Here is a 13,787-nt window from a genome sequence, read left to right on the forward strand (position 1 = left end):
AAGACACAAATATGAAAATTAAATTAAAACAAAAAAATATACCCGCCCTTTAAAAGGCGGGTCAAAATCTAGTATTCTATTAAAACATGAACATGACTAATTGATAAATGTTAGGTCCATCTATGTATTTCATTTATCTTAGAGACTATTTTTCCAAATTAAATTAGTATTAAACACAAATATGATTACAAAAAAACAAAAATATGAAAATTAAATTTTGTAAAAACAAATTAAACAAAAAATAGATCCGCCATTTGAAAGGACGAGTCATAATCTATTTTGATTTGAATATAAGTTTGTTATAGATTTTTATTGATTTGGTTATAGATAACTAATTATTCATTACAATTCAAACCATTTTCACCTAATTCACTAAGTTCATTAACTCATCTATCTTATTAAAAGAGAAGTACACATTTAAAAATACCCTTAGTTTTCACTTTTATTTACACTTCATGCCACTGTAGTATTAATTAAGCTTCCTATTTTTATGCTTGTCTTTTCACTTCAGTTAATGAGTTTTCCAAAATTAAATACACAATTAAATAATACTTCATATTTTAATATTTTGTCTTTTCCACTTAGATTAATGTGTTTTCCAAAATTAAATTTGAATTAAATACACTTCATTAACTTCTCCATTAAATCAATGTCAAATTCAAAAAAATTTACATTTTTATTGGACAAACAATTCATATAAATTATAATATAAACTTTTCATTTAACGAATCTAAACGAAAAAAATATTACCAAATTTGAACAGAAACTAGATAATATCCAACGAATTTACCATTTTGGTATCTAAAGAACCATAACCAAACCTGATCCAAACGAAATATTTCGGATATTCAAATGTATTTAAATCATATTTACATACTTCAATATGTTAGCTATTTTTAGAGTTAATATCCAAGATATAAGCTATTTTAAAGTTGTTTAAAATATTTGAAATATAAAAAATAGTCAAAAGTAAACATCTAAAGTAGATAAACAATAATCAAAACACCAAAAATACTTAAAATATATATTTATTCTCCATCCAAATATTCAAGTTAAACCTATTTTAAATTTTTAATTTAGGTACTTTGGCTTACATTACTCAAATTTACATGTTATATTATTTTTATTTTTAGATTTAGGGATATTTAAAGATATATAAACTTTGAAAATTTAAAATAGTTTAAACGGGTTATCAAACCCGCAAAGATCCATATCAAACCGGAACCAAAATTTATAAATACACGAATAGAGTTATAATCTTTAAACTCGAAAAATCTCAAACCCGAATAGATTTTAACCGAATTCGAATAGGTACCCAAATATTCACCCCTAACTTAGTCAATATAAAACGATCAACTATTATAATTATTCAATTTAGTATAAATAAATAAAAACTAAAAGTGAAAATTAATACCCGTGCGGTCGCGCGGGTCAAGATCTAGTTTATCCATTAATCCATTTGTATCCAATTTTTTATTCATTAAGATATATGGTTTGGATTGGTTTGCATCGATTTATTAGTTTTTATCTATTTTGACATCTCTAGCCGTTCTCCTCTGATGCATCTTCACATAAATCGCCGGGTAAAAGTAATGACTTCATCATTGATACTAAACGTAATTTCTTACAATTGTTTTCTAATTTGTCTGCCAGGAGTAACAAAAACAAATGAATGTATTTGTTGAAACTTTGATCACAAGAGAAAAAGGACAAAGTAGACTATATTTAACCACTCCTTGATAACTGCCAAACATTTATTATGGTCTAAGAAAACTGCCGTTGATAGGCGATGTGAACACTCCAGGAGAAATGAGGGATCATGAATGAAGAGATGTGTCTGTTCATGTGATTTCTTGTCTTTTTCGCACTGAAAACATGTTTCAAGTGGTGTGTACTTCAGTGTTTTTAATATTATGATTTTTACAGAAAGTCAGGTAAGAAATTAATCAAATGCTATTAGGATTTTTTTCAAAAGAAAATGGTATTAGGATGTTTCAAAATTATGTATTTCACATTCAGCATTTTTGTTTATTGATTTTAAAATGAACCATATAGCTGTATAGAAAAAATACTTATTATTTATTATTTATTATTTTTTTGAACTCATAACTAAGAAAATATCAGATTGGATTGATGGAAAGTTTGCGATTATTAATTTATTACTTTTAAAATACATATCCACTAAAAAATGGTGGGTTAGGTGGAGATGTCTGATTGTTCGGACTTCCTGGAACTTTTCTTTTCATTTTAATATTTGTTACAGAAGCTGGTGGATTAGATGGAGATGTCGCATTGTCTGGACCTCCTGGAACTAGTCACTTTATTTCAATATCAATTACAAACCCTGGTGGATTAGATGGAGATGTCGCATTGTCTGGACCTCCTGGAATTAGTCTCTTCGATCCAATACTTGTTAAACTCTCGCGACTGGCTAAAGACACCGTAATAAATAAGAACAGAAACACCACAACTCCAGAAAAACCTTTCATATTTTTTTTTGTGTCCTTTTCCTACTTACTTTATGTAAATATGTGATCATATGAACTGCTTGAAATGAGATAATTTATAGTGTCTGTAAATGAAGATGAATATTTTGTATGCACCCACTTATGGTACAATAAGACCATTCTATCAAATAACTCTTTTAATAGAATAGATATCTAAAAGGAAAAAACTAAATCTAACAAATAAATCATTGAATAAAAAGACAAGTATTTCTTTTTTCCTTGTCACCTTATCAATACTAAAATTGGATATCTAAACTGATTAAATGCATGAACAGAGAAATTTGTTGACAAAACACTTTTAGTACATTTGAACTCAAATTAATAAATATAGATAAAATATGTAAAGAAGTTGTAACTTTTTTGCAAAAAGATCTACTACTCATACCTAATCTAAATATTAAATCAATAATTATATATTTATATATATAATCTATTCTACTTAAACAAAAACTATATAGAATCAAATTTTAACCTGACGTGTTATTTATGAATTCTACCATAAAAGTTCTAGAGTTTTAGACATCAATTGAAGCTAACGTTATCAAATAATTTTTTGACTAGTTAGTTTTAAAAACTTAACTAATTTATAATATACTATCATATTCTTAATTTTTATGATTAATATATATTTTACCTTATTATAACAAAATCTTAAACAAAACTACTCTTTATTTTAAAAATATTATTTAAATTTATAACTATTGTAAAAAATATAATAACAAATAATATTGTATGCACAATTTTATTTAAAAATAGAATGATTAAGATTTAACAATATATTTACATATTACATATGAATAACTACATTCTATCAGAATAATTTTGAGGTTTTAAATCACCTGCAAAAATTAGTTTTGAATCAAAGTGTTAGTTGACAATTTTATATAACTTAGTAATTTTTGTTCAGTAATCACAATCTGAGTTGAAATATTATTAAAATTAACAATGTTAATCTAATATATAACACATAAAATAAATCTGAATAAAAAATAGGCGTCAGCCAACATGAAGATATAAATCATTCATTGGTTTATATTAGGCGATTATATGAGCCACTTTGTTTGCATCACGTTTAACAAATTTGAAACCCAACTGCTGCAACATAGTACTCCTGCAGAAAAACAAATTCGTCAATAACACTGTAAATTTGTATACTGGTTGACCCAACTTTAGTGGTCCGGATTACTGGGTTAGTAATAGAGTCTCCTTCAAAATAGAATTATGGTAATTTCTAATCCGTATCTTTTTTATATACCTTATCAGCTGTACGGTTGGCTCCAAGAAGAACTTAGTGCTATAGAATGGATACCTCAAAAGCGTATAACACTGTTTGATCCAAGTTTGAATATCTTTCGACTATTGCCAGGGTGAAACGATCGTATATTGCGGTCAACCATATAACCCACATGGGCCGAACCCAAGGCTAAAATAGTTAAGTAGTGATATTTTAGTTTCCACGAGAAATCGAACTCATGTTGGCTAGTGAGCTTATTCTGGTTACTAAATTTAAACGAAATGGAAGTGATACAAGCCTAAGCTGACAAAGGCTTATAAAACTCTTGGTGGACAGAATCTCTTCAGAAGCGGATGGATAGATAAGGGGGATGATAGTGATTGACTCTCTCAATCAGTGATGAACTAGAATTGCTTGAATTTCACAAACAATTCTAATCCATAAATGTTTAGGACCAGATAAATCTCTCAAATGAATCTAATGACAAGAACACCTCAAAGACATATTACTTTGAAAGAAAACAATACTTTCTGATTAATACTTAGATAAAAATGTGCCTTACAAATGGTGATGCTAATGAGCTTATATAATGCTCAGAATAATAGAAATAAACAGAAAACTTGCAAAACTAAAAAACTAGCTGTTGGAATAGTTTGGAGGATTTGGCTGAATGGGTGGAATTGTTTGAGTCTTGATAGCTTAGGTATGAATTGATGATGCCTGGGGATGTCCTGATTCACTGAATGTTTCTTCAAAGCTCCACAAAATGATGGAAAGAGCCGTCGGAGATCTTTGACAGAAATGCTTCTTGAATCCAAATAAGGTAAACTGTTCTATATTCTTCTCCTCTTGATCCTCTGCGTTTTGAATGCTTTCATTATGTCTTCAGGCTCCTCTGGTAATTTTAAAATGTCTCATGGTCGCCATATCTTGGTTTGATAATAATCAAACCAAATAATTGTCCAACTTTCCATATTTAGCTCCGGTGTGATTTGGTTCTAATCTTCAAGGATCCACCTGATCCAGTGTGTGCTGGTGCTTCTTAAAGAGTTGTGGAGTGATTCTAGAAGTAGCACAAAGTTAGAATAGTTATTTGAGAAAATTTAGAAGATCTTTTAGATAAAAACTTAGAAATAGTTATTTGAGAAAATTGCTGTGACATTTAAAACCTACTCGCAGAAAAGAAAATTTAACCCCTCCCCGGTCGCTGCAACTCCTGCACGGAAATATTTTGTCGATAGTTCTGTAAATTTGTATATTGGTTGACCTATTTTTAATGGTACGGATTACTGGATTAGTAGAGCCTCCTTCGAAATAGAATTATGGTGATTTCTAATCCGCATCTGTTGGCTAGTGAGCTCATTCCGGTTACTAAACTTGAACGAAATGGAAGTCATCGATGAGATCAAGCCGGAGAATTTCATAGGAAGAGGTGGTCATGGCAATGTCTACATAGTGTTGAGATTACTGGAGTTTGGTAGCTAATAGATTGTATAAACTAATTAAAGAAGGGTTGCTTCTTGTAAATCGAGTTCCTGTCCAAGAACACTAAAATCTTCTAAGTTAGTTTAGTCTCATACATAAATCATACAAGAGTTCAATTTCTGGTATACAATAGTCACTTTCCCCAGAGGACAAATCTGTTTATACAAAGTTAACATAAATAATTACATATCTCAAAAAAGAAAAAAAAAAAAAAATATATATATATATATATATATATATAATATATATATATATATATATATATCTAATCTATTAAAACTGAAGTACACTTAGAATTTAGCCCTAAGTTTTCCTTAAAAATTACATCATAATGCTACTGCCATCAAAACACTGTAGTTTTACCATTTTTTCTTCTTAAAATCGTGGCCTTTAAACATGATTACACATCCTTAATATTTTTTGGGTTTACAATTTAACACATGACCCACTGTATTTGTTATATTTTGTAATGCTTGAGATATATCCTTAAATATCGTATTTGCTTAACTCAAGCTCATAAAGTGGTACCTAATTAAAGTACTTTCTTTCCACAATACAAAATATTCCAAAAACCACTCCTAAAAGTATGGCAATTTAAAAACAAATCTACATCCTATCAAATTTCCTAATTTTACGCAGTCATAAATTTGTTACTATGGCCTTGATTGGTAGAGCATTAGCATTAGCATTATGCTACACATTATCCAATCAACATTTGTTTGAAAAGCATTTAGAAAAGCATTTACTAAATGCTAATGCTCTCTAGCAAATGCTTTCATATGAAGCTTTTGGAAGAGCATTTACATTTACAATTTATAAATTTAAGAAATAAATATAATTAGTTTATTTATTTGATTTAATATATCATAAAATTATTTTTATATCCAGAAAATAAAAATTTGATTTCTAAAATAAATTTACAATATAAATATTTTTTTAAATAGTATTTCACATTAAAAATATAATTTAATTATATAAATTATATTATATTTTAAATGCAATATATTATTTTTAAAAATAAATATTTTAATTGTAAATTTTTTTTAAATAAAATTTCGATATAAACATAATTTTTGAAATTAGTATATAAAAAATAAATTATATCTCTTTTATATATTAATATATAAAATAAAAAGATATATATAATGATTATTTATTTATTTTTTAATATATTCAAATTATTTTATATCCAAAAGTAAATTTATATTTTATTTATTTTATTTAATAATATTCAAAATTATTTTATATCCAAAAATAATTTTTTTTTTTTAAAATACATTCTAAAATAATAATGTTTCACATTTAAAATTTAATTTATGTTATTAATTAAGATTCATTATTTTAATAACAAATATATTATTAATATACATATATATAAATTTAATATATATAATTTTAAAATAAATATATTATAAACTAACTTCTATAAAAAAAAACTTAAAATTGTATACTGCTACTGCTTTACCAATCATCTTATTAAAAGTTTTAATAAGAGCATACAGCTTCTGCAGTATACTGCAGTATACTGCTTCTACAGCATACTGCTACTGGTTCTTCATCAGCTGTACCAATCAAGACCTATATATTTTAATCGTCTGTACATTAAATAATAGTGAAGCGATTTTGCATTAAGAATTTAATATTATTCGATAAAGAAAAAGGGATCAAATATGTAACATAATCACGAAAATTCTCTTTTAAAAACTTGACCACCAAGTACTACTTTTCTCTACAGATCGAATATTCTCTTTTCCCTATTATATAATAAATAATTAATGTACATTAAATTATTTTAAGAGATTTTGCCATTGATTCTGCATTTAAATTATAACTATGAAAATATACTATCTACTTATTGTGATTTAACCTAATGGGATCCCATTTTCCACCACCAGTATATATATATTTTTTGGGTACATTTCCATTAGTTTTTATTATTTAAACTTCCTATAATTAAAATTTTAAAATATACACTACATAACCAAGTTTAATATAATTGAATAAAAAACCTACAATAATATCTTCATACTAAAATAAAATTATAAGTTGTACAACATCATACTTTATAATTACACACTAAACAAACTAAACAAAATACACCAATTTCAAAAGTATAAAAATATTAAACTGTAATTTTTATTTAATATATAATAATTTCAAACATAAACCCGCGCGGACGCGCAGATCCAAAATCTAGTTTATTTATTAAGAGTCATCATCCTGTATTATGCATATAATGAAAAGATTGTTATGTACCAGATTGTGATCGACATAACCGGACCGACCAGGACCGTACCGACCGCAGGAAATAATGCTAATCGACTGTTGTACTTATCCACTTAGGATAAACACGACCTGATGTATATATATATGTAAGACCCCTGGTCGAGATTAATAATAGAAACACGTTTCCTCACTTAGTTTCACAACACGTTATTAGCACGAGACTCTAAAACCCTAAGCTAAACCCGGCGACCACAAAACCCTAATTTCCGACACAACCTCAAACTGTTCGTTCTCTCAAACCGTAAGGATCCAGACGACGAGTAATATACCAAATTGAAGCTCTGGACGAGACGAATCCATTGCCGCAAACCTCGTATCAATCCGATCTCAAACGCGCCCTCACGCTCCGTTCCAACCGGCGCCATCAACTGCCCTAAAATCCTAATCTCTTCTTTTGTTTTACAATTTGTGTTTGATCATTATTCTAACTTGTTTTGACTCTTGTGTTTAAGGTTTAACCAAGATCAAATCCTTGATTCATAAATTCCATTCAACCCAATTGGAGGTTAAGAAGAGGCGACCAACTCCTGATCCGTTCCGGTCATGCAGTTCGCGACCCGATTCATTCCTGCTCTCGGTGGTCCGGTTCTACAAACATCCAAGTTTAGGTAATTAAAATTCTGAAACCTAAAAGAGAACATACTGAATTTAGTTGATTGATAAAGGTTTAAGACCACTAAAATTTGCAAAACCCCAAACCCTAAGATAATAGATCTCAAAACCCTTTGAGTAAGTTGGAGCTTTTAAGTTCAACAGAGATTGTTTCTAACAATTAAACTCGAAACCATAATGGTTTTGAATCTCATAGCCTGATCTATTGATCTATAAAGTAACTAAAACCCTAAATATGACCTATTATGTATTATGGTCTAAAAATTAATTAAAATTCATGATAATCTCCTAAAAATACCCAAAGTTAGTTTTCCATCATCAGAATCCGATCCATTGGTCTGGAACTATGTGGAAAACGATTTTTCGGTTTCTGCGGTTTCTGGTCAGAAATTGACCTCTTCAAATAAATTCCGAAAATTAATTAAAATTCACCAAAACTCATGAAAAAATCCTAACTAAAAAACCCTGTAATTAGTTTAATCAAATTCGTTTTTAATCACAGTCATAGTGTAAATTTTTCATACCGAATAAACTGCATAAAAAGTGTGTGATTGTTTGAAGTGTTTGAATCACCTAGAAACGATTGTTAGGATCTCATTCTAATTCTGGTTGAATCATTGGAGATTGCTAGAAAAATTTCGGATTTTCTAGGTTGCTAAATTGCAAATTTTACTTTTTCTAAAACTTTCCGGTTTTGTGAAAATTGACTTTTATGGTTTCTGAAAATTTTCATATTAGTTTTAGAATAATGGAAGATTGCTAAAACTTGTTTAAAACCATAATTGAATGTTTCCAGATTGCTAGAATGCAAAATTAAATTTTCTAAAAACTTCCACATTAGAGTAAAACATCACTCTATTTTGGAGTTGCAATATTTTGAAGTAAAATTTAGAGTAATACATTGGAGATGCTCTTGGACTCTGAGCAAACTCGTGAGAGTTCAGCTTCTCATTCATCACTCTGAATTTCTCTTTGATCCTCTTTATCTTCTGTCCAGATAAACATAAAATACACAATCAAGCATGAACATAAAGATTCAGAATTCAAGTTCGGCTTTACCCCTCTATGTTCGATCTCAGTGCTCCGTTTAATTTGATTAAGTGACTGCCGAAGGTTCGTGATGTTGAAAGATACTATCAAATGCATTCTCCAACTCTTCACGGAGAAGAGAAAGTAACTTACCCACAATAGGTATCAGAAGAAAACAGTTGAACTGCAGAGTAAAACAGTTCAAAAGGAAAGCCAATCTAACTCAGCAGAGGCTAGAAAATATTCTTGTATGCCTTGTAATATCTGTTGGACCAATGCGTAGACAATTCTCTCAGAGGAAGAAGATAGCTTTTGGTTCCAGAGTGTGCTGTATGTCTAGAAGACCAGCTAGCCAACCGCGTTTCAGTTGTCTGAAGACTGGAACCTAAGTCGATGTTTGAGGCGAGGTTGTTTAGCTTTACATCTGATCTTGTCTTTGTGTTTGTTGCGCCGCCTGGTGTATCTTGGGGGGAAGACTAAAACCCAAGGGATTACCTGATGTAGCAACTTGCTCGACGAGTCCAAGAATTGACATAGACCGGCTTGGTTCTACATAACATAAAAAAAAAAATACTGAATTAGAAGTGGATGCCAAATTTTGATATTTCATAATATTTAATTGGAGCCGGATAATTTTTGGGGCATAAAAAATTTAGGACCTCTGACTATGTATATATTCCCTAAGGCTGTGCCCAAATACAGTCATGAGATGACAAAAACACATGAATCTATTTGTAAAGTTATGACTTCATCATTGATACTCAACGTAATTTCTTGCAATTTTTTTTTGTAATTTGTCTGCCATGAGTAACAAAAACACATGAATCTATTTGTCGAAACTCTGATCACAAGAGAAATTCAAAGGCACATAGTAAACTATATTTAACCACTCCTCAACAACTGCCAAACATTTATTATGGTTTGAGAAAACTGCCGTTGATCGGCGACGGAGCACTCCAGTAGAAAGGAGAAATGAGGGATCATGAATGACGAGATGCGTTTGTTCACATGATGGTCTCTTTTCGCACAGATTTAGTAGTGTGCACTTCAGTGTTGTTAATATTATGATTTTTCACAGGAAGTCATGTAAGAAATTAATCAAATGCTATTAGGATTTTTTTTAAAAAATATATATTTCACATTCAGTACTTTTGTTTTTGATTTCAAAATGAACCATATAATTGTATAGAAAAATACTTATTATTTATTAAATTTTATTTTTAACCAATCATAACTAAACAAATATTTGATCAGAATGATGGAAAAGTTTGTAATTATTAATTTATCAAATTTTTAAAATCTTCATCCACTAAAAAGCTGGCGGAGTAGGTGGAGATGTCTGTTTGTTTGGACCTCCTGGACTCAATCTCTTCGTTTCAATATTTCTTATAAAAAGTGATTGAGTAGGTGGAGATGTCTGATTGTTTGAACCTCCTGGAACTAGTCTCTTCGTTTCAATATTTGCTATTGAAGGAGGGTGAGTAGGTGGAGATGTCTGATTGTTTGGACCTCCTGGACTTAATCTCTTCATTTCAATATTTGTTAAACTTTCGCGACTGGCTAAAGCTATCGTAATAAATAAGATTTGAAACACCACAACTCCAAAGAAACATTTCATTTTTTTTGTGTTCCTTTGTTACTTACTGGATTAAGTGAATATGTGACTAATGAACTATTTCAATTGAGATATTTTATAGTATCTCAAAATGAAGGTTTATGTTTAGTATTTACCTACTTATGGAACACAATATGACCATTCTAACAAATAACTCTTTTAATAGAATAGATATCCCAAAGAAAAAACCAAATCTAAAAAAGTAAATCTTTGAATAGAAAAACATAATATTTTTGTTCTTATTACCATACCAATATTAAAATTGAATATCCAAATTGATTAAATGCATGAAATTTGTTTTAAAATATACCTTTATTACATTTGAACTCAAATCTAATAAATATAGATAAAAATATGTATGGAAGTTGAAACCTTTTTGAAAAAGATCTACTACTTATACCTAATATAAATATGAAATCAATAATTATCTATATATAATCTATTCTATTTAAACCAAAAACACTATATAGAATCAACTTCACCTGGCGTGTTATTTATGAATTGTACCATTAAAATTCTAGATTCTTAAACATTTATTCAAGCTAATTTTATCAAATTAATTTTAACTAATTAATTTAAAAAACTTAACTAATTTTTTAACAATTATTAACTATTTTTAAAGTAAAAATGGAATAATACATTAGAGTAAAACATCACTCTATTTTGGAGTTGCACTATTTTGAAGTAAAATTTAGAGTAATACATTGGAGATGCTCTTGGACTCTGAGCAAACTCGTGAGAGTTCAGCTTCTCATTCATCACTCTGAATTTCTCTTTGATCCTCTTTATCTTCTGTCCAGATAAACATAAAATACACAATCAAGCATGAACATAAAGATTCAGAATTCAAGTTCGGCTTTACCCCTCTATGTTCGATCTCAGTGCTCCGTTTATTTTGATTAAGTGACTGCCGAAGGTTCGTGATGTTGAAAGATACTATCAAATGCATTCTCCAACTCTTCACGGAGAAGAGAAAGTAACTTACCCACAATAGGTATCAGAAGAAAACAGTTGAACTGCAGAGTAAAACAGTTCAAAAGGAAAGCCAATCTAACTCAGCAGAGGCTAGAAAATATTCTTGTATGCCTTGTAATATCTGTTGGACCAATGCGTAGACAATTCTCTCAGAGGAAGAATATAGCTTTTGGTTCCAGAGTGTGCTGTATGTCTAGAAGACCAGCTAGCCAACCGCGTTTCAGTTGTCTGAAGACTGGAACCTGAGTCGATGTTTGAGGCGAGGTTGTTTAGCTTTACATCTGATCTTGTCTTTGTGTTTGTTACGCCGCCTGGTGTATCTTGGGGGGAAGACTAAAACCCAAGGGATTACCTGATGTAGAAACTTGCTCGACGAGTCCAAGAATTGACATAGACCGGCTCTGTTCTACATAACATAAAAAAAAAAATACTGAATTAGAAGTGGATGCCAAATTTTGATATTTCATAATATTTAATTGGAGCCGGATAATTTTTGGGGCATAAAAAATTTAGGACCTCTGACTATGTATATATTCCCTAAGGCTGTGCCCAAATACAGTCATGAGATGACAAAAACACATGAATCTATTTGTAAAGTTATGACTTCATCATTGATACTCAACGTAATTTCTTGCAATTTTTTTTTGTAATTTGTCTGCCATGAGTAACAAAAACACATGAATCTATTTGTCGAAACTCTGATCACAAGAGAAATTCAAAGGCACATAGTAAACTATATTTAACCACTCCTCAACAACTGCCAAACATTTATTATGGTTTGAGAAAACTGCCGTTGATCGGCGACGGAGCACTCCAGTAGAAAGGAGAAATGAGGGATCATGAATGACGAGATGCGTTTGTTCACATGATGGTCTCTTTTCGCACAGATTTAGTAGTGTGCACTTCAGTGTTGTTAATATTATGATTTTTCACAGGAAGTCATGTAAGAAATTAATCAAATGCTATTAGGATTTTTTTTAAAAAATATATATTTCACATTCAGTACTTTTGTTTTTGATTTCAAAATGAACCATATAATTGTATAGAAAAATACTTATTATTTATTAAATTTTATTTTTAACCAATCATAACTAAACAAATATTTGATCAGAATGATGGAAAAGTTTGTAATTATTAATTTATCAAATTTTTAAAATCTTCATCCACTAAAAAGCTGGCGGAGTAGGTGGAGATGTCTGTTTGTTTGGACCTCCTGGACTCAATCTCTTCGTTTCAATATTTCTTATAAAAAGTGATTGAGTAGGTGGAGATGTCTGATTGTTTGAACCTCCTGGAACTAGTCTCTTTGTTTCAATATTTGCTATTGAAGGAGGGTGAGTAGGTGGAGATGTCTGATTGTTTGGACCTCCTGGACTTAATCTCTTCATTTCAATATTTGTTAAACTTTCGCGACTGGCTAAAGCTATCGTAATAAATAAGATTTGAAACACCACAACTCCAAAGAAACATTTCATTTTTTTTGTGTTCCTTTGTTACTTACTGGATTAAGTGAATATGTGACTAATGAACTATTTCAATTGAGATATTTTATAGTATCTCAAAATGAAGGTTTATGTTTAGTATTTACCTACTTATGGAACACAATATGACCATTCTAACAAATAACTCTTTTAATAGAATAGATATCCCAAAGAAAAAACCAAATCTAAAAAAGTAAATCTTTGAATAGAAAAACATAATATTTTTGTTCTTATTACCATACCAATATTAAAATTTAATATCTAAATTGATTAAATGCATGAAATTTGTTTTAAAATATACCTTTATTACATTTGAACTCAAATCTAATAAATATAGATAAAAATATGTATGGAAGTTGAAACCTTTTTGAAAAAGATCTACTACTTATACCTAATATAAATATGAAATCAATAATTATCTATATATAATCTATTCTATTTAAACCAAAAACACTATATAGAATCAACTTCACCTGGCGTGTTATTTATGAATTGTACCATTAAAATTCTAGATTCTTAAACATTTATTCAAGCTAATTTTATCAAATTAATTTTAACTAATT

The sequence above is a fragment of the Raphanus sativus genome, chromosome 6, assembly GCF_000801105.2.
Source record: "Raphanus sativus cultivar WK10039 chromosome 6, ASM80110v3, whole genome shotgun sequence".
NCBI lineage: Eukaryota > Viridiplantae > Streptophyta > Magnoliopsida > Brassicales > Brassicaceae > Raphanus > Raphanus sativus.